Below are 21,460 nucleotides of genomic sequence, written 5' to 3'. Positions count from 1 at the left end.
ATTTCTTTCCATTAATCCACTAGGTAAAGGTTTAATTTCAATTATCCGAGATAAACTAGCAGCCTTACGACGGGCCTCTGTGGATAAAATTAAAATGGCCTGGGAGCAGGATTTAAATATCTCCTTATCCGAGGAGAGCTGGGACTCAGTTCTCAAATCGGTTAACTCAACCTCCCTTTGTGCTCGCCATTGCCTCTTACAGTTTAAGATTGTTCATAGAGCCCATATGTCTAAATCTAAACTATCTCAATTCTACCCTGGCATTAGTCTGCTCTGTGATAAATGCAAGAGGGGCGTGGCCTCTCTCATCCATATGTACTGGTTCTGTCCTAGCTTGGAGAAATTCTGGAAAGATGTCTTCACTACATTATCGGGTATTCTGAATCAGCACCTAGAACCTAACCCCTTAATTGCTCTGCTCAGTTTTTGGGGCGAGACAGATTTATGTCTGGGTCCGACCAAATGCCGAATACTATCCTTTGCCTCTCTCCTGGCTAGACGCTTGATCCTCCTTAGATGGAGAGATGTTGCCCCGCCCACTCATGCACAATGGCTTAACGACATTATGGCCTGCTTGGACCTCGAAAAAATTCATTATTCAGTTCTTAATTCGGATCTAAAGTTCCATAAGGTCTGGGGACCTTTTATCGAGTACTTTCATAGCCTTCCTCTTGACTAGGGTTTTTTCTTTTTTCTTCTTCTTTTCGGTCCCTTGCTTTCAGCTCCCTTTTTTTCTGGTAGCAGGCATTATTATCCTCTGTTGCTAAGTGTATTCACAGTCTGGGAGTTTGACTGTCCGGACTTGTACTCTTTATACTGTGTGGTGGTTGGTCTGGAGTTGTTGTTGTTGTTTTTTTCTTGTGTTGTGGGGCTTGGGGAGGACACTAAGCTCACTTGTCTTTTAATTAGGTGCTTTTTTGTTAAATTCTCTTCCTTTGTAGCAAATTGTTATTGTATGCTTAATCTTGCACTGTATTAATGCTCCTCATTGGGATTTGGGGTTTTTAATTTTGTAAAATGTTTTGAAAAACTAATAAAAAAAATTTAAAAAAAAAAAAGATTATAATTGTTTTAGACTATTTTGGCAACTGAAATCTACCTTGTGTTTAAAGTTAACACAAGGAAATCTGCAGATGCTGGAAATTCAAGCAACACGCACAAAATGCTGGTGGAACGCAGCAGGCCGGGCAGCATCTATAGGAAGAAGTACAGTCGACGTTTTGGGCTGAGACCATTCGTCAGGACTAACTGAAAGGAAAGATAGTAAGAGATTTGAAAGTAGGAGGGAGAGGGGGAAATGCGAAATGATAGGAGAAGACCGGAGGGGGTGGGGTGAAGCTGAGAGCTGAAAAGGTGATTGGCAAAAGTGATACAGAGCTGGAGAAGGGAAAGAATCATGGGACTGGAGGTCTCGGGAGATAGAAAGGGGGAGGGGAGCACCAGAGGTAGATGGAGAACAGGCAGTGATGGGCAGAGAGAAAAAAGAGGGGGAAAAATACTATATCAGGGATGGGGTATGAAGGGGAGGAGGGGTGTTAATAGTCAAGGTGAAGCCACTCTCTGGTTGGAGGAACAACACCTTGTATACAGGCTGGGTAGTCTCCAACCTGATGGCATGAACATTGACTTCTCTAAGTTCTGTTAATGCCCCTCCTCCCCTTCTTACCCCATCCCTATAGATGCTGTCTGGCCTGCTGTGTTCCACCAGCATTTTGTGTGTGTTGCTTGTGTGTAAAGTTGCACGTTTACACTCGAAGTTTTAAACATATTTAAAGAAATAATTAGATTTTTTTATCTTGCCACATTTGAACAGTTAAAAGAACAGATATTTCTTAGTTACATTTATTGGCTTTCTATTAAATATAGTTTAAAAAATGGAAAATGTTCTTCTAAAATAGAAAATTTGGATGTTGCAAAATTTCTTCCAGATTTATTTAATTTTGAAGTAATCGACTTTGAGGGATCATAAACATGAGGGTTTCTTTCATATGCCATTGTTTCTAGTACACGGATCACAAATAGATTATAACAGTACAGAATCAAACAACAAGCTTTCTAAGCCTTTTGGTGTTGGACTGTTCTGCTTCAAATAACATTTCGAAAGGTAATTCAAGATACTGAGATCTTGGTACGAAAATGTTTGATTGGTGTACCAAGACCTGGCCGAAATTTAATTCCCCAGAAATGTCTGCTGTAAATGTCTATCATTTGACCATTATATTGAGGTTGCCTTGAATATTTTCTGTCCTCTGGACTTGTCTGCTAATCATTTTTTGGACCTTCAGCTGATGAAAAATAATTTTACTTTGTGTACTTTGAATGCTTTCATTTAAAATTATGCTGCTGTGTTGTATGGTTTTCTCCATCTCAATAGCCTTTCTCAAACTCATGACATTCCTATACAAGGCAACCTGCCCTAACTTATCCAGTAGCATATGCAGTGAATAATTAACATATAATTGTATTCCGGCAAGATAGCACCAATGTTCAACGGCAACATCTTGCAGACAGTTTACAAAACTCTGGATACTCGTCTTCTAAATATACTTCTGAACTGTGATTGTTAAAAAGGGAAGTTACAGGCTGCAAACAATATATTTTTGGGACAACTGAATGATCTGGCGCTTCTGTGATTTCCTGGGGGATTCGGCATGGAATACAGCTGTGGCTGTAGCTGGGGGTGGCTGTGTTTATTCCTAATAGCACAACCTAGCACAAACCCGTGGTTGGCTCCATTGCTCCACTCTGAGTAAAGCGTTGAGCCAGATTAAGTTCAATGAGAATGGAAAACGAATGGGTGTTCAGTGCCACCTGCCTGTGCTTGACTGGTATCCTACTCAGTGTTGCCGGCGGAAGGTGCTGCAGTCTTGGTTCCCAGGCTGGAAGGTCCAATTGCCTTGGCAGCTCATGGTGATGGACCCACTTCTGGCTGCAATTTCATGTTTAGTGTCTTTACTGTTAAATGCTTTATTTGTGTGGTTGAGACCTGCAGCCATTGACACACAGTAGTGAATTTACTGACGCGGTAGCTGTGGCTGCAGCCATTGGCACCTGGACAGGCTTCACTTAACCCAGAGGCACATGGCTGTGAATGCATTTTTGGGGACTCTATAGCTTGATGTTTAATGTTCTGTTTATAGTTTTCTCTTTTTATTGCTGTGATTTGTTTTTTGTTTTTTTTTTTTGCAGGTTTGATTGTTTTGTGTGGGTTTTTTTCTTTAAATGGGTTCTTTGGTATTTCTTTGTTTTATGACCGCCTGCCAGAAGACACATCTCAACTTTGATAATAAATATACTTTGAACTATAAGGTTCAGTTTCAGAGTACATGTCCACTAGTTAATGTGTGCTAGCTATATACTTTAATCTTGAACGTAAAATGAGCCTTGGTGTATATCAACCAAATTTAGCTTTGTCGATCATATTGAAATAATGCATTTAAAACACTGTTCTGTACAGTTCCATGACAGGCTTTAATTGTAAATACCCTATAATTATAATTATGCAGCTGGACTTATAATTATGCAGCTGGACTAATAATTAGAATTCCAAATCAATTATTAAAAAGATGAGTCTGACTACCACATAGGTAACTGGGAAATTAAAATTTAGTTATCTATTAAACATGGAATTAAAATACTTGAAACAGAGACAAACACAAAAAATTTCTTCACTAGGTTCTGTTCCCTGAAGGAGACTATTGTTCCTACATGGTCGCAACTTTCAATGATACCACATACATGAAAGTGATAAATATTTAATTGCCCTCAGAAGTAATTTCCAGCCAGATTCAAGTAAAACAGTTTTCACACCACCATCCAATATAGAGTACCTTCCTAATCTCAAGTGTTAGTTATGCTGAGTGGGAGGGATGGGATGCAGGACTCAAAGCACTAGATCAAATTACCCATATTTTTCAAATGGTAACTTTCCACTACAACCATTATTCAAAGTTGAGTTCAAAGTTCAAAATTCAATAAATTTATTCTCATATGTCACCATATACTACACTAAGATTCATTTCCTTGCAGGAATTCACAGTAGCATAAAGAATCAATGAAAAACTACACACAAAGACCGACAAGTAACCAACATACAGAATAATACATATTCATTGAAAAGTAAATTGACCACAATCTTCAATTGATTGTATCAATGACCTTCCTTCCAGAAATGCAGATATATGGTGATAGTTCTGCCATGTTCAGTTTCATTCATAAATCCTCACCTGCGACAAATGAATACGGCCACAATAGGTGGTCAGAAGGTTGATATTCTGTGGAGAATGACTCGCTTAATACCTTCCCAAAGCCTTTCCAGCATTAACAATACAGCTGAGGCATGTGATGCAAACTTGCCACTTCCCTGATGAAATTAATTAGTACCTTCACCAATCACTTCCTCCATCTCTGGACCACTGAATGTTAGTTAATGTGTATCATCTGAAAAATGAACTGCCCCAACTTACCAGATCTCCTTTGATAGTATCTCATAAAGCCACCACTGTCACTTAGAAGGACAATGGCAGAAGGTACAAGAGATCCACAACAGCTTCTGCTTCCTTTCTACATCTTTGCCTTGTCACATACTGTGCTGCTTTATAATTGTGTTTCTTCTCTGAAGCTTTGAGCAAATCCTGGAGGTTTTTGGGATATACTGCACCATAAGAACTGCAGTGGTTGAAAAATGTAGCTAACTTGGTTGAAAACAACAGCTAATGGTGAAAAAGGAAGTAAATTGTTGACAAAGGTAGTAAATCCACGCTGCTTCAAATGTAATTAATAATGGACAGAAACTGGAAGGACACAAGAAAAATGTTATTCCAAAACAACGTTCAAAGCAAATTTATTTTCAAAGTATGTCTACCATATCCAACTCTGAGATTCATCTTCTTGCAGACTCCCACAAAACAAAGAAACATACTCGAATTCACAAGAAACACACAACAAAGACCAATAAGCATCTGTGTCTGAAAAAGAACAAATCATGCAAATAATTAGAAAATGTAAACAAATAATATATAGAACATGAACAAATAAATTACCCAAAATCTACTGATGCTCAGCTTTCTCTATTGCGTATTTCATCAAAAACGTTCAGTGAATGCTTCTCACTCTCAACAACCAGAGGTGCTTAAGTCCCATACCACCAGCTTCAGAAAGAGTTATTACCCTGGAACCGCCAGAGACTGTTGTCGAACAGTTTCTAACTAGTATCAGTCGTGTGCAATTGTGTGGCCGTTAGACACCAGAGCAAACAATTTTAAAATAGTGCTAATTGGGTTTGCTTGCATTATGGGCTGACAGTCGGAGAATCATGAAGTAGCGGGTTTTGATATTTTGAAAAATATCGACTGTGCATGAAGGCAATGCAGTTTGCCCTGATTTTGTTTATTTACAGTCAATAAAAGGAACACAGCAGTGTACATGCTGGATGAGCTCCTTTGTGACGACTGTTTGGAACTAATACAGTTTTATAGTACTGTAGTGGTATTTGTAGTGTTCTAATCTGTTCCATATTTCACTTCAATATGTGATTTGTTTCTCAGTTAAATGGTAGTTCAATTTTATTATACCTTTTTTAACTATTTTCATGAAACTTCAACTAATTGGGGCAGCCACTTAATTGGATCAAAGTGATATGTCCCAGTTAACCAGAATCCTCTGTTTATATTCCATGAAACAGGCCAGAAAATAGTAGGGTATGATTAGGTAGGTGCAAGTGCATTAAATGTTAGTTAGTTCCTCTAACCCTTTTCTTAATCTGCTTTTTTTCCCCTGGTTCTTTTCCTGAAAATACCTGCAAGTAAATGAATCTCAATAAGGTAGCATAAGGCATAGGAGCAGAATTTGGCTATTCAGCCCATCAAGTTTGTTCTGTTATTCCATAATGGCTGATTTATTATCCCCCTCAACTCCATCTCCTATCTCCTCCCCATAACCTTTGACACCATTACTAATCAAGAAACTACCAACCTTCGCATTATCACTCCAGTGTTTTGGGCTTAATGCACAGTAATTGTACCATTGCAGCCATACTTAATTTTATCAGAAATGATATGTTTGCAATGAATGCTCAGTTCATTATCTGTGTATTCAGTGATGCTGAAGAAAAAAAAATCTGAAAGCAGAGCTCTTAAGCACATTTTTAAATTGGAGTACTATTTACAGCTAATCCACCAATCTGATGAAGGTGAAAACTGGTTTTGCATTTTTGTCCATGACATATGCAGTCACCTCCTTCCCAACCTACTTTATTAAAGAGGGCTCTCAGAACTCTCAACATGGATAAAATAGTCTCTCAAGAGTTTTCAAAGGAAGCCCGATGCTCTGGGCATTCAGATAGTGAGAAGTTTCACAGTCAGAAGTCACCCTTTCTCACTGTGGGACACATGATACCACGATAGATCATTTTAATCACTGCAGTTTACCATAAGTTTTATTTTGTGTATGCCCTATTCAGAATCAATTTTTAAAGCTATTTTATGGGAGATACAACCATGTTGTTGGAATATACAGAAACAGTATATACACGAATCAATAAGGAATATTAATGGTTTAAATGTTTTCCAAATAAACTATAATGGAATTGGGCAGAATCGATGTGGATTTGGGAAAGAAAAATAATGAAGTACTTTTTGAGGACGTGCATAGTAGAATAGTTAAGCGGGAACCAGCTCACTATTCTACTGTGTATTTAGCTTCCTGGAAGAATTTGATGTGGTTCCATGCAGGAGGTTGGTAAAAGTGAAGACAATATGAAATTGGAAGAAACATGCCAAAATATATTGAATATTGATTATTGAACAAAAAGGAAAGAATGGGAATAAACAGGACCCCTTCAGATTAGCAGTCTGTGACAAGCAACTTAAGGCAGAGCTGTGTGGTGTCCAGCTTTTCACAATCTATGTGGGTGATTTCTTATTTCCCTATTGATAGAAAATTTAGTGGTATTTTGAGTACTGAGGTGGAGTAAAGTGAATTGAGGGAGATGTAGACAAGCTGAGGGAATTGGATGAAGGTATGCAATATCATGTGGAGAATGAGGTAATTTACTTCAGTGCAGAAAACAGAAACACACAGTATTGTGGAATACTCTGTGAAAACACAGGGAACAACTATGACCAAGAGCTAGGATAAGAGGCTCTGAGTGTCCAATGTGTTGGTGTGGGAGAGCGTTCTCCAGCATTTAAAGGTTTACGAGTTCACCAAGCAACGTTGAAGTGCTATTCCATCCCAGTGGATGAAGATGAAATTACTTCAAGCACAGAAGATGTGGTCTTTTCGACCACAGATACACAAGCCACAGCAATTCGCTCTGGAGAGAGTCATCATACTCCAGGTCAGACGAGAGATAACCCAGGTCAGGTTGCAGACCACGGTACCCAGGTAGATTCTTTGCATGATGGCGGTGGTGAAGTGGTAGAGAAGAAGAGGAAGGTCAAATGGCCAGCAATGGCAGATGAGAAGGCTTGGCGTGTGTTTGATGAGGATATCAGTATGATGTTGGAGAACACTCTCGGGAACATCAAAGAGAAAGTTGGAAGTGATGGGTGATATGATTTATAATGTTGGAAAGTACAGGTTTGGTTTGGTTTAGTTGAGTTGAAGAAAGCAAAACCTACACAGCAACCAAGCAGGCGCCAGAAGGAGATTAGTAGGTTGAGGAGAGAGCTTAGATCGTTGAGACAGAGGTGGAAGGTAGCAAGTGAGGGTGACAAGCCAGGGCTTGCTGGTCTCCAAGAGCAGTTTCAAATAAAGTTAGCATCACTCCGTCGTGCAGAGTCACAGCGTAAAAAGTGAAAGAAGAGAGAGAAGGCAAGAAAGGCATTCTTTGAGAACCCTCACCAGTTCACAAAGAGATTGTTTGAACAAAGTAAGATTAGGCAGCTTAATATCTCTCAACAAGAACTGGAGGATCACCTGGAAAGCTCTTACTGTAACGAACAACGGGAGGCTCCTTTGCCTGACATTTCTGGGCTTGTGAAGCCTACCGAGCCAGGAGTGAAGGTCGATCTGTCAGAACCCAAACTGGCAGAAGTCGAGCAGTTCATCAAAAAGGCAAGGTCAGGTTCAGTGCCAGGACCTAATGGAGTGCCATATAAGGTGTTCAAGAAGTGTGAAAAGCTGAGGAAATACTTGTGGAGATTGTTAAAGGTGGTGTGGAGACAAGGTGTTGTTCCTTTGTCATGGAGTGAGGTTGAAGGAGTATACATCCTGAAGGAAGAGATTTCTATTACATTGAATCAGTTCTGACCAATTTCACTCCTGAATGTAGAGAGGAAGATTATGTTTGGCATTCTAGCAGAAAGAATATCTTCATTTGTGATAGAAAATGGAGTGGTAAATACATCTGTGCAGAAGGCAGGAATACTAGGCTTCCCGGGATGCCTTGAACATACTAGTATGATGTGGCATACCATCCAGGAGTCGAAAAAGTTGAGAAGAAATCTAGCTGTAGTTTGGCTTGATCTTGCAAATGCGTATGGTTCCGTTCCCCATGTCCTGATTGAGTTTGTAATGGAATTCCAATGGATTCGTGCTAAGGTGAGGAACTTCGTTATGCAGTACTACAACGATTTCCGGATGAGGTTTTCGTCTCAGCAGTTTACAACTAGGTGGCAGAGTTTGGACGTTGGTATCCCAACGGGATGTGCGATTTCACCCATCCTTTTTTGTGTTAGCCATGGAGGTCATTGTGAGGGCTGCAGAATCAGTGGGACCAGGTGTCGCACTTGATGGCAGAGGGAAGTTGCCACCAATACGTGCGTTCATGGACGATCTCAACCTTTTGGGTCCTAGCACGGAGGCAGTGGGAAGCGTACTATCTAGACTCGAGGAGCTAATAGATTGGGGAAGAATGAAGTTCAAGACCAAGAAGTCAAGGAGCCTTGTTTTTAGGAATGGAAAGCTGGTTGACTTTCATTTCACCCTTTGTGGAGAGGAGATTCCATCCATTCAGGACCAACCAGTTAAGAGCCTCAGGTGATGGTACACAGAGGAGCTGAGAGACGCCAAGAGGGTTCAAGAGACAGGAGAACAGATCAGCAGAAGTCTGATGTCTGTCGACAAGTGTGGTTTGCCTGGCAAGTTGAAGTTGTGGTGCTTGCAGTACGGACTGATGCCATGGATAATGTGGTCACTATCTCTACGAAGTGGCAATGTCCCATGTTGAGGCAATGGAATAGAAGATCACCAAGTATATGAAGAAGTGGCTTGGAGTACCGAGCAGCCTCACTAATATTGCAATTCACAGTAGCCAGACAAAGCTTACCATCCCAGTGCAATTCCTTGTTGAGGTCAAGGTAGCCAAGGTCGGATCATTCTTGATACTTCAAGACTCAAAAGACCCTGTCATCAAGAACATCCAGCCGGATGTGAGATTAGGCAGGAAGTGGTCAGCCTGGGCAGCAGTTGATGAGGCAGAGTCAAGATTGAAGCACAAGGAGATGGTCAGGGCTACCCAGCTAGGCCACCAGGGACTTGGATGGACAACCCACAAGTGGTGGTCATCTTCTACAGGTAAGGAGCATTGTGAGCTTGTAACACATGAAATACGAGAGATAGAAGAGGTTGGCTAAAGCAGCTGGCCTGACCAAACAAGGGGCTTGGTCCTGTGTTGAAAGTGTTGAACAACGACATCTATCTTGGAATGTCCTATGGCAGATGGAACCACTCCGCATTTCTTTTCTATATAGAGCAGTGTATGACCTGCTCCCAACACCTGTCAACCTCAGCACCTGGTATGAAGATAAGAGAGACAGGTGTGCTGCTTGTGGCGAGAAGGGAACACTTCAGCATATTTTGAGTGCCTGCAGAGTCAATCTTTCCAGTGGCATGTACACTTGGAGACATAACAACGTTCTCAAAGTTGTAACAGAAGCGGTTGAGCAGAGAGTACTGCAGCACAACTTATTTCATGCCCCATGCTGCACAGAACATTGCATATCATTTGTGAAAGAAGGTTCTAATTCAAGGGTGTACAGCACAAGCCCACGATCAAGTATACTTTCTTCAGCCAATGATTGGTGTGTCAAGGCCAACCTGGATGGGAAAGGCTGTTTCCCAGAGCAAATAGTTTTTACTACATTGCGTCCAGATATAATCATCTGGTCTGATACCAGTAGAGAAGTGGTTATTGGTGAACTCAGTCCCCTGGGAAGACAACATCGATGAAGCCCATGAGCACAAGTTAACCAAGTATGCAGAATTAAGATCAGAGTGCAGGGACAGAGGGTGGAAGGTCTCATGCTATCCATTCGAAGTAGGTTGCCGTGGCTTTATTGTGTTCACTTTCCAGAAGTGGCTGCGTGACCTTGGCTTTACTAGAAGAGAGATCAAGTCAACCAGCAGGTCTGTTGCTGAGGCAGGATCATCATGGGTGTGGACCAAGTACGTCCAGAGGGGCAGATAGACAGTGTATCCATCTTTTGTAAACTCAATAGCTGCATAGACACCTGAAGAATGGACTATCTGTTGGATGGAAGTGACCAACAACTCTGCCAGAGGCCGATGCCAAGTTGTTAAGCTCACCAGTGGGAGGTGGTGCTTTAGCACTGCTGGCCCATCACCTCGAGGGAGTCTTGATCATAAGCGGGCCGAAACTCCTGAAGACAGGTGGCAGATCAACTGATGATCCCACTGATGATAGCACAGGACAGTTAACTTCTTAGTCCACGTGTATTTTCAATTCTTTGTAAATGGCAAGCAAGAAATTGGATGGTATTAATGTTCAAGGAAGCTGGGTGTCCTTGTGCACACGTCACTGAAACCCAGTGGATGCAATAGGAGAACAGGAAGGTGAATGGTATGTTAGGATTTATTATGGGAGTGTTGGAATAAAGAGTAAGGGATTCTCACTTCATTTGCACAGGGCTGTGGGGCAGTGTGCAAGCACTGGTTTCATGGAGTTATGGAGAGAAAGAACATACTGATAGTACATCAATCACGCATTTAAACTCGTCCAATGCTCTTTCCCTTTTGTTTTAATTCGCCCTACAAGCTCCTTTTTAAGGACAGGGAGCACAGCAAAGATTCACTATTTGTACATATATGTACTTTGATAATAAATTTGACTTTGACTTCATTTATTTACTCTTTCCTTGCACCTCCTCCCTCATTGCCATTAAGGGCTCCAAACAGTCCTTCCAGGTGAGGCGATTCTTCACCTGTGAGACTGTTGGGATCGTATCTACTGCTTCCGGTGTGGCCTCCTGTATATTGGTGAGACCCGACGTAGATTGGGAGACCACTTCATGGAGCATCTTCACCCTGTCTGTCACAAAAAGCTGGATCTCCTAGTGGCTACCCATTTCAATTTCCATTCCAACATGTCAGTCAATGGCCCCCTCTACTGTATTGATGAGGCCACACTCGGGTTGGAGAAGCAACACTTTATATTCTGGCAACACGAGTGAATCTGCAGATGCTGGAAATAAATAAAAACACAAAACGCTGGCAGAACTCAGCAGGCCAGACAGCATCTATGGGAGGAGGTAGTGACGACGTTTCGGCCTGAAACGTCGTCACTACCTCCTCCCATAAATGCTGTCTGGCTTGCTGAGTTTTGCCAGCATTTTGTGTTTTTACTTTATGGTTCTGTCTGGATAGCTTCCAACCCGATTTCTTGAACTTCTGGTAATGACCCCCCTCCCTCCCCCACTTCACCATTCCCCATTCCTGTTTTCCTCCCTCACTTAATCTCCTTACTTGCAATCACCTCCCTCTGGTGCTCCTCCCTCTTCCCTCTCATCAATGGTCTTCTGTCCTCTTCTCCAGCTCTTTATCTTTCATCAATCAACTCCACCCCCTCCTCCTCTCCCAGTTTCACTTATCCCCTATCACATTCCTCTCCTCCCCGCACCTTCTTATTCTGGCGTCTCACATTCCTTTCCAATCCCAATAAAGGGTCTCAGCCCAAAATGTTGACTGTTTACTCTTTTCCATAGCTATTGCCTGACCTGCTGATTTCCTCCAGCAATTTGTAAGTTGCTTTAGAATGTCTATCTGTGTCATTAAGCATAATAGAAGTCATACAGCAAAGAAAAGATCCTTCACCTCATGTCCGTGCTGAGAATCAAGCATGCATTTACACTCATTAATCCTATTTTAACCCACCCACATTCCCTTCAGCTCCTAAGTTCCTCCATTTACCCACGCACTACGGTGGCCCATCAGCCTTCCAGTCTGCATGTGGAATTTGGAAGGAAATCCATCTCCAGGAAGAAACCCACTTGGTCACAGTGCAGACTGCATGGACAGCAGAGGAAGTCAGGATTAAACCTCAACCCCTGAGTAAGAGGCAGCAAACCGGGCAACTGTGGCCATTTTTCTCCCTCACTGAGTGCATAATCAGGGTATTTTCCTTTTAGTTGAATTACAGTAATATCTTAATTTCTCATTCTTATTTACCTTAGTGAGCTAATTATTGTACTTACAATTTCTTTTTCTATTTTACTTGCATTGAAATGTTGAGATTAGGCATTTGCGTGCATATAAATTACATATTCTTGAACTTTCTTGCAGACCTCATCGGTATCATTCTGAACCACAGCCAAAGTGCAGAAGAGCTCCTAAAATGCAGGAAGGTTCTGCATGAGGATATATTGAAGTACCTAAATAAACAAGGTTTCGAGCTTTCTCCATTGTCGGACAAACAGCAACTTATTGATTACGCTTTGGCCTATTGGAGTATAACAGAAATGAACGGAGAGCCATCAACAGCTGAAACCAATCTGCAATTCCCACACCCAATACCAAAGGAAGAACTGGAGGAGGCAAGTAGACAAGAAAGTTGTACTTCACAAGAAAGTGTTCTCTTAAGAACCCCATGATATACTTGAAATGGAGGTTGTTTCTTATTAGATTAATTTTTGGGAGTGTAAAAAAGAGCCGTGAAATGGGATGAAAATCAAGTTGCTGTAACTAACAGAATGGTGGATAAGATCAGTTTGGCAAAATGATTCATCAAAGCTGCTAACTCATCTCTTGGGGTATTGTTTCAAATTTAACATAGGAAAGAATTTTCTACACTGTGTTTACCATCTGGAATACACTGTCAGGGGTAGTAGTTGACAGAGTTTTAATTCTATAGATCTAAAAAGAACTGGTTAAGTATCTAAAAGGAATGAATTTAATGGGCCGTAGAGAAATGACTGGAAAGTATTACTAACTGGGGTTGAGCTGAATTGTGAGCTTGGAATTCTGAATGGAATTATTCTGTCATTCTGTGAAATCATATTCCTTTGTTGAATTCAATTAGAAGAAAACACCAAATATAGTAATACAGATGTGGTGAAATACAAAATCAAGGTTCAAAGTAAATTTATTATTGAAGTATGTATACTGCATACAATTCTGAGGTTTGTTATCCCACATGCAGCCACAAAAAAGAAACATCATGGAACCTAATTGAAGAAAACATCAAACACCCAACGTGTGATAAAGAACAAATCATGCAAAAAGCAGCTTTGAACATACAGAATATTAAACATCAAACATATTAAATACATATAAAGTGCTGGAGGAACTCAGCAGACCAGGAACCATACATGGAAAGGAATGAACAGTTGATGTTTCTGCTGAGAACCTTCATCAGGACTGGAAACGTAGGAGGAAGAAGCCAGGACAAGAAGGTGGAGGGATAGGAAGGTGATAGGTGCTGCTAGGTGTGTGAGGGGATGAAATAAGAAGCCTGGAGATGATGGATGGAAAAGGCCTTAAGACATAAGAGAATTAGACCATTCAGCCCATCAAGTCTGCTCTGCCATTCGATCATGGCTAATTTATTATTCCTATCAAGCTGATTCTTCTACTTTCTCCCTGTAATTTTGGCATCCTGACTAATCAAGAACTTTCCAACCTCCATTTTAAATATACCCAATGATGGCCTCCACAGTCATCTGTAGCAATGGATTTCACACATTCACAATGCTCTGGTCTTTTAAATAAATAAATAAATAAATAAATAAATAATAAAAAAAATCCTCCTAATCTAAATGGACATCCCTCTAATTTGTCACAGTGTCCTCTGGTCCTAGACTCCCATACTGTAGGAAACATCATCTTGACAGCCACTCTATCTAGGCCTTTCAATATTCAGTAGATTTCACTGAGATCCACCTCTTTTCTCCTATACATCACTGAGTACAGACCTAGAGCCATCAAACGCTCCTCATACATTAACCTTTCCATTCCTGGAATCATGACCCTCCTCTGGTCCCTCTCCAATGCCTGCACATCTTGTCTTTGAGAAGTGGCCCAAAACTGCTCAGTTTGCCAACTGCAGTCTCACCCATGCCTTATAAAGCCTCAGCTTTACATCCTGGCTTGTATATTCTATTTCTCTTGAAGTGAATGCAAACATTGTATTTGCCTTCCTGAACCAGTGACTCAACCTGCAGGTTAACCTTTAAGGAATCCTGCATGAGGACTCCCAAGTCACTTTGCACTTCTGATTTTTGAATTTTCTGTGGTTTCACTCATTCTACCAACGTGCACGATTATACCCTTCCCTACACTACTCAATCAGCAGTGTTACGGGACCATGTTGAGGAAATGGGGCTGCACTAGTTGACCTTCAGCTCTTGAGAGAAGGAGGAAGTGATAGGTAGGAGGTAGTCACCCCTAAAATGCAAAGGGCTGATACCTGGTGACTGTCAGGAGAAGAGAAAAGAACCCTGTGTGTACCCCTGTGGCTGTTCCCCTCAATGATAATTACACCACTTTGGATACTTCTGGTGGGGGAAGGAAGTCATAGCAACCAGGTCTCTGGTATTAAGTCTGACCCTGTTGCTCGATTGGGAAGAGGAATGCAGTAGTGATAGTGGATTCCATAGAGGAGCAGACAGGAGATCCTGTGGATGTGAAGGAGACATAGAGATGGTATGTTGCCTCCCGGGTGCCAGAGTCAGGGATGTCTCAGTTCGAGCCCATAGCATTCTAAAGGGGGAGAGTGAGAAGCCAGAAGTCATGGTGAATATCGGTACAACAACATAGATAAGAAAAGGGAGGAAGTCCTCAAGAGAGAATATAGGGAGCTAGAAAGCTGAGAAGCAGGACCTCCAGGGTAGTAATTCCAGGATTGTTGCCTGTGCCATACACCACTGAGGGGAAAAACAGGATGATTTGGCAGATGAATGCGTGGCTGAGGAATAGGTGCAGGGTTTCAGTTATTTGGATCATTTGGATCCCTTCTGGGGAGTAATGACCTGTTCAAAAAGGACCCGTTACACCTGAATCTGAGAGGGGACCAATATCCTTGTGGGCAGATTTGCTTGAGCTGTTGGGGAGGACTTAATCTAATTTGGCAGGGGGATGAGAACCAGAGTGACAGGCTGGGGGATGCTGCAGTTGGTAAGCAATTAGATGCACTGTGTAGTGAGACTGTGAGGGAAAAGCAGGCAGATGATAGGGCAACATTAGTCAGTGGGATGAATTGAAGTATAACATTGGGACAAAATCAAAAATTGTGATGAATGTGTTTTATTAGAATGTACATAGTATACAGGATAAGGTAGATGATTTTGTAGTGCAGTTAGAAATTGGCGGGTATGACGTTGTGAGCATCACTGAGTTGTGGGAGCTTAACATCCAAGGATACATAATATAATAAATGAACAGAGTGCTACCAGGTTTGGATATGGCGCAAGTGCAGAGTGAGAGACACTGAAGCAGGATGGTAGTCCATAGATTTTAACATGAACAGTGTTAAAGGGAAACTAAACAATAAACTCTGGGCCAAACAGGGCCATTAACTAAAACCCTGAAAAGCAACACGAAGCCTACACTGCGGCTGTAAAGAACATCTAAACATTAAATGAATACCACTAGTCTTCAGAGTCAGTTGACCTTTGCCTTACTCATCAGTGTTGGCGCATGGCCAAGTGGTTAAGGCGTCGGTCTAGTGATCTGAAGGTCACTAGTTTGAGCCTTGGCTGAGGTAGCGTGTTGTGTCCTTGAGTAAGGCACTTGACCACACATTGCTCTGCGACAACACCGGTGCCAAGCTGTATGGGTCCTAATGCTCTTCCCTTGGACAACATTGATGGTGTGGAGAGGGGCGACTTGCAGCTTGGGCAACTGCTGGTCTCCCATAATATATATATATATAAAAAACCTTGCCCAGGCTTGCACCCTGGAAACTTATCAAGGTGCAAATCCATGGTCTATCGAGATTAAGAAGCCTACACATACACACTACACACTCATAAAGCAATCCTGTTAAGGGGGTAATTGAAGTTGTAGATCCAGTGGGAGTGAAGGATAGGTGATCTGCTTCCAGGTTAGGCTTGTGTGCAGCTTTCAGGGGAGCCTGCAAATGGTTCTGTTTCCATGGCCTGCTGCCCTTTTCCTTCTCGGTGTTATGGGCTTGGAGGCTTGTCATTGTCTAGGTTAATTAAGGGTAAATGTGTAAGTGATACACATTGCACCCACTGTGTACCAGCGCTGGAGAAAAAGAATCAGACTTGGTCTTTGATGGAGTCAACTTCATGGGTGGTGTCAGATAAATCCATGTTGAGTGTTTCAAGATTCAAGATTGCTTAATATCATTTCCAGTACACAAGTGTGAAGGAGAATGAAATAATTGTTACTCCAGATCTGATACAGCTCAGAAATAATAATGTTTTCATATCACCAAACAAAAATAATAGCAACAGTAAGATCAAGAACACAATAATAAAAATACACAATAAATATAAATACATTAGGTACAGAGATGTTAGGGGGTAAGTTTTTTTATGTAGAGAATGGCGAGTGCGTGGAATGGGCTTCTGGCAACGGTGGTGGAGGTGGATACAATAGGGTCTTTGAAGAGACTCCTGGTATTCAATGTATTTATCTTTGTTGTACTGTTCAATTTTTTTTTAACAGAAAGCTGACTTTATTCTTTTTTCTTAACACATTCCAGTATTAGCAAGTGGTAGTTGGAGTCTCAGAAGGTGAACAAATGGGCAAGGCATCTGCGAATGGTTCTTCCAGCTTCTGAACTCTCAGAATTCTTCCTTTGGACAACAGGCCAAAGTGTGGGACTTTTGGGTCGATGCAATTCTTCACTTTACCTATTGTGTTTTTGAACAGCTCTTTGGGCTCATCCACACACCAATCTGAGTAAACAACTAGAAAATCAGGTATATTAATCTTCAGGAGAAAGCTTCTTTATGAACAGCTTGTAATTATGCAACCCAGTGTATCTGTTCAGATGACAGAACTACATTTGCTTGTTACTATCATTTCAGTTAACTGATAGATTTCCTCCACGATCTAAGTGTAAATTTTGTTTTGATATATTTTTACTTGTTGGTGGTTTGATGTTTATTTTTTAGAAGCTTTCTTTTTGACGCATGGCTCAGTGGGTTTTCTTTTAGGACACGCAGAGGGGTGTGTCCAGACAGGTATATGTAGTTCACCACACTCACTTTTCTTGCTTAGTAGGGTTCTTTATTAACAATTTTCAATTTTTAAGATAATTTTTTTGAGGCATTGTAAGTATTGTTACTTTGATGTGCCTGTGTATTTTTGAATAATAATAATAAAAAGATTTGAGAAAAAAATGTATCTGTTCAGATGACAGAACTACAAACCTGTAACAATGAATTAAGTGCACTTCCGAAGTAATTTGTTTTGGAAACCATTTTCAGTTTTATAGCCTGAAAGGATTTGAAATTTGTGTGGATTTATGTAATGGGTGGGCATTTTCCTGCATAAATGACACTGGATAATAAAATTTAAAAATGACCCTCCTTCTGGATTTGCAACTATTTTCACATATGGAAGTTTTAGCAACTATTGTAATCTTAGGAACCTATCTTCTACTTTAAAAAAAACAGTACTGTGCCGAAGTCTTAGACACATAATGAAGTTAGGACTGATCAGACACCTCCCTGATGGTATTGCATGATGGATTTTACTGAGTTAAGTATTGTATGTAATTAGTTTTGCTAAAACAAGTGTACGGGACATTGGAAAAAATGTTGAATTTCCCCATGGGGATGAATAAAGTATCTATCTATCTATCTAATCTGTTTGTACTTCTCAGCATTGAGGATTCCATTAATTCTGACCAGATCACCAACTCCATTTGCAGAAATGCAGGCCCAAACCGGCAGGGAACCTCTGACATGTTTTCCTGTTTGCTGCAGACACGCATCTGTGTATCGCTCTCCAGCTTTTCCATAGACAAACTGCCTCCTGTCTGAGCCAAAAATTTCAAATTTTGACTTGTCATTCCTGAGTAGTTGCTGCCATCGTTCAGCACACCCGTCCTGGGTTTTTGTGCGTAGGCGAGTCTCTTGGCTTTGTTTCCACCTCGAAGGAATGATTTTTTGGCAGCAACTCTTCTATGAACATTTCTGACAAGACTTCTCCAGATTATAGAGGGGTGTACTTGGGTTTCAGTGGTTTCTGTGTGTTCAGAGCTGATAGCAGTACTGGACTTCCGAGTTAGAAGGGACATTAGTTTGGTGTATATCCGTCTCCTACACTCATTTCATGTTTGATCACTGCACTTCTGATTGTCAACCTTGCCTGTTTTTATGTGCTGCTTCAGAATAGATTGGACAGCACATCTTGAAACCCCTGCCTGCCACATTTCTGCTTGGGAGAGACCTTGCTGACACAGGATGAGCACCTTGTAGTCTTGTTACTAAGCTCATTCTTGTCATGGTGTAAGAATTGATGATTTGAAGATTAAGCTCCCACATCTGCCACAATCTCACCTTTTAATTTGGTTGTCCTTTGGCCAGTTTGATTTCTGTTTCAGTTAATCAGTTTAGTGCGGTCAACTCATTGTCATTTATCATTAGCATCCTGTTTGTTATCTTGGTTTGATCATGCACTAGGCTAGATACATACTAAGTAATCAAAATTTTATTTGAAAAGTTGTCTATTACTTGTATGTTACTCCAAAGAACTACAAATATTTCTTGGTAACATTTAATTTTTTCGGAAAAAATGTTTAGAAATCTAAAATGTGCTCTTTTCTACTGACACACTAATGCAGCAGGGAAAAAAAATCAAACAAAATTTGTATATAATATCTAGACTGCCTAAGTCTCTTGCACAGAACTGCAGTTATCTTAAAAAGAAAACTGATCTTTCAAAAAAGATGATTTTGGTATGAAAATGCTTTGTATTATTTTTAATCAACTGCTCAATATATTTAGAGAATGACAATTTGCATCATTTTATTTAAACCATTAGTACATATATAAATTACTTTTGTCAAGGCAATATAGAAAGGAGCCTCATGCAAGCACCGATAAAATGGAAGCAACTGGAAAATCCCGCTGAAAGTTTTTAAACAATCAGCTGGCAATGATCCAGCCCCGTGTATGTATCTGTTCAGATGACAATACTACAGGTCTGCACCAAAGAATTAAGTGCACTTCTGAAGTCGGCAAATTCTGGATAGGGAAGGACAGTGTGCTGAGGTATATCAGCTGTGACTATGATGAACAGGCTCGAAGGGGAAAACAGCCTCTGGTGCTCTTATCTCTTACCTTTATGTTATCATTTGTATTAAATAGAAGCTTGTGTTTAAATGGGACATTTATTAGAGTTTTTATGTTCTCAGTGACAGTGACGATGGGTCTCTTTCACCTAAATGTGATTTTGCTTGTTTAGCAGATAAAGCTAACTTTGAAAGTCATAGAAAGGATGCTGACCCCACCTAGGGGGGAAAAAAATTATCGGAGGAATAGGGATATAAGGTGGGGATCTTTCTTAACTGTTTATAAATGTGCTGCTTCTGGAGATGAAACATAAGCAAGAACTCTTTACTTAGTAACGTTGATAAAGAAGGATGTTCTCAAATCATTATTTTCTATGTTATTGTCTGGACTTTGGGTTTTATGCTTCTCTGGTTATTTGATTGTTACACTGTAATTGCCATTGAAGTAAATTAGTTGGATAATAAAGTTTGTATTAATCATTAATTCCTGCAGCTCATTAAGTAATACAGTGATGGAAGGGGTTGCAGTATACATTTCAGGGTCTTGACCTGAAATGCTGACAATCCTCTGCCTCCATAGATTAGCTCCTGCAGCAGTTTGTTTTTTGACTCACAGCTGGTAGTATTGATATTGGTGTTGGTTTATTGATACATGTATAAGGTACTGTTAGAAGCTTGTCTTGCATGCTGTTCATACAGATCAATCATTACACATGCATTAAGGTGGAACAATAGCAATGCAGAATAAAGTGTAAAAGCCACAGAGAAAGTGCAGTGCAAGTAAACAGAGTTCAAGATTATAACAAAGTACTTTGTAAATTATGCGGTTAAAAATTCCTCGCATTGTAAACCAAGTCCATTGAAAAGTCTGGTAGCAGCTAGATAGAAGCTGTCTTTGAGGTTGGTGGTAGGTGCTTTCAGGTATCTTCTGCCCGATGGGAGAGAATGTGCTGAGCAGTGTCCACAACTCTCTGCAGTCACTTACGGTGATGTACAGAGCAGTTGCTGTACCATGTTATGCATCCAGTTAAAATGCTTTATGAGGCATTGATAAAATGGAGCCTAGTCAGTGTTGATTTCTTGGGAAGTATGCCAGCCTGTACACCTGATAGTGGAAAAAGAAATGAACAGATGAAACTGTAATGCAGGAATAACACATACAAGTTCGCCCTACTCTAGGTCACACCCAACATTAGTTTGTTCACCTCGCTCCAAAGTCTTCAGCAGCTGTGTGCCTTTACTGAGGCAGTATATTCTCACAGGATTTATTTTTGGGAGAACATGAGATGGAGCCAGCAGTCTGAAGTACATCTGCACCTCAAGGAAAGGTGCTGCTAGCCTCCCATTATTTAAATCAAGAGCCTACTAAACTCATGAGACTGAGACGCCCTTGATCCCACCCCAAACATCGGTTTGTGTCGATGCTGTGTCATTCGCTACCCTATTACAAATTAATGCCACGAAATAACAGACAGTACACTGCATACGAATAAAGGATTATACTTATGAATCTTAACTGAAGGGGTAATAAAGAAAAAGAAAAGGGAAGTTTCTAATTAAACAGTCAAATGTGCACAAGTTGGATATCATTTTGAGCTTCTCTGTCACTAAGGCGTTGGGCCCTCAGTCAACGTGAAAGCCCACACCACCTTCTCGAATAATTAGAACTCTAACCAGATTGTATGGGTTCTTCCCAGCATCTTGTCTCTTCATCTCCTCTTGAACAAAAGCCCAAGCCCAACCTTAATTGTCCTTCACCAAGAAAACCTCCTGCTAATTGGATGGCACACATTCCACATCATCCCTCATCTTCAATAACCTGAACGGGCTGAAAGCAAAACAGACTGCTCTTACAGAGCTGCCAAATGAAATACCTACGGCATAAAAGTAAAAATGATTCTACAGTATGTCTTAAGGTCCTATGTGAACCGGGGCATTACATAAGCATGTTGAAACAATCCTTTAGTTCAAGTTGAAGTTTAACTTATTCAACAATCAGAATCAAAATCAGAT

At 40.7% G+C, this 21,460-nt stretch overlaps 1 protein-coding gene across 1 annotated transcript in view; it reads left to right on the top strand.

The window, feature by feature from the left end:
* LOC140728626 (uncharacterized) overlaps nucleotides 1–21,460 on the top strand; it is a 99,862-nt gene that overhangs the window by 28,736 nt on the left and 49,666 nt on the right. The window lies entirely within an intron of this gene.

Source organism: Hemitrygon akajei, chromosome 5 (assembly GCF_048418815.1).
Source record: "Hemitrygon akajei chromosome 5, sHemAka1.3, whole genome shotgun sequence".
NCBI lineage: Eukaryota > Metazoa > Chordata > Chondrichthyes > Myliobatiformes > Dasyatidae > Hemitrygon > Hemitrygon akajei.
This window is presented reverse-complemented; position numbering and strand designations above follow the sequence as displayed.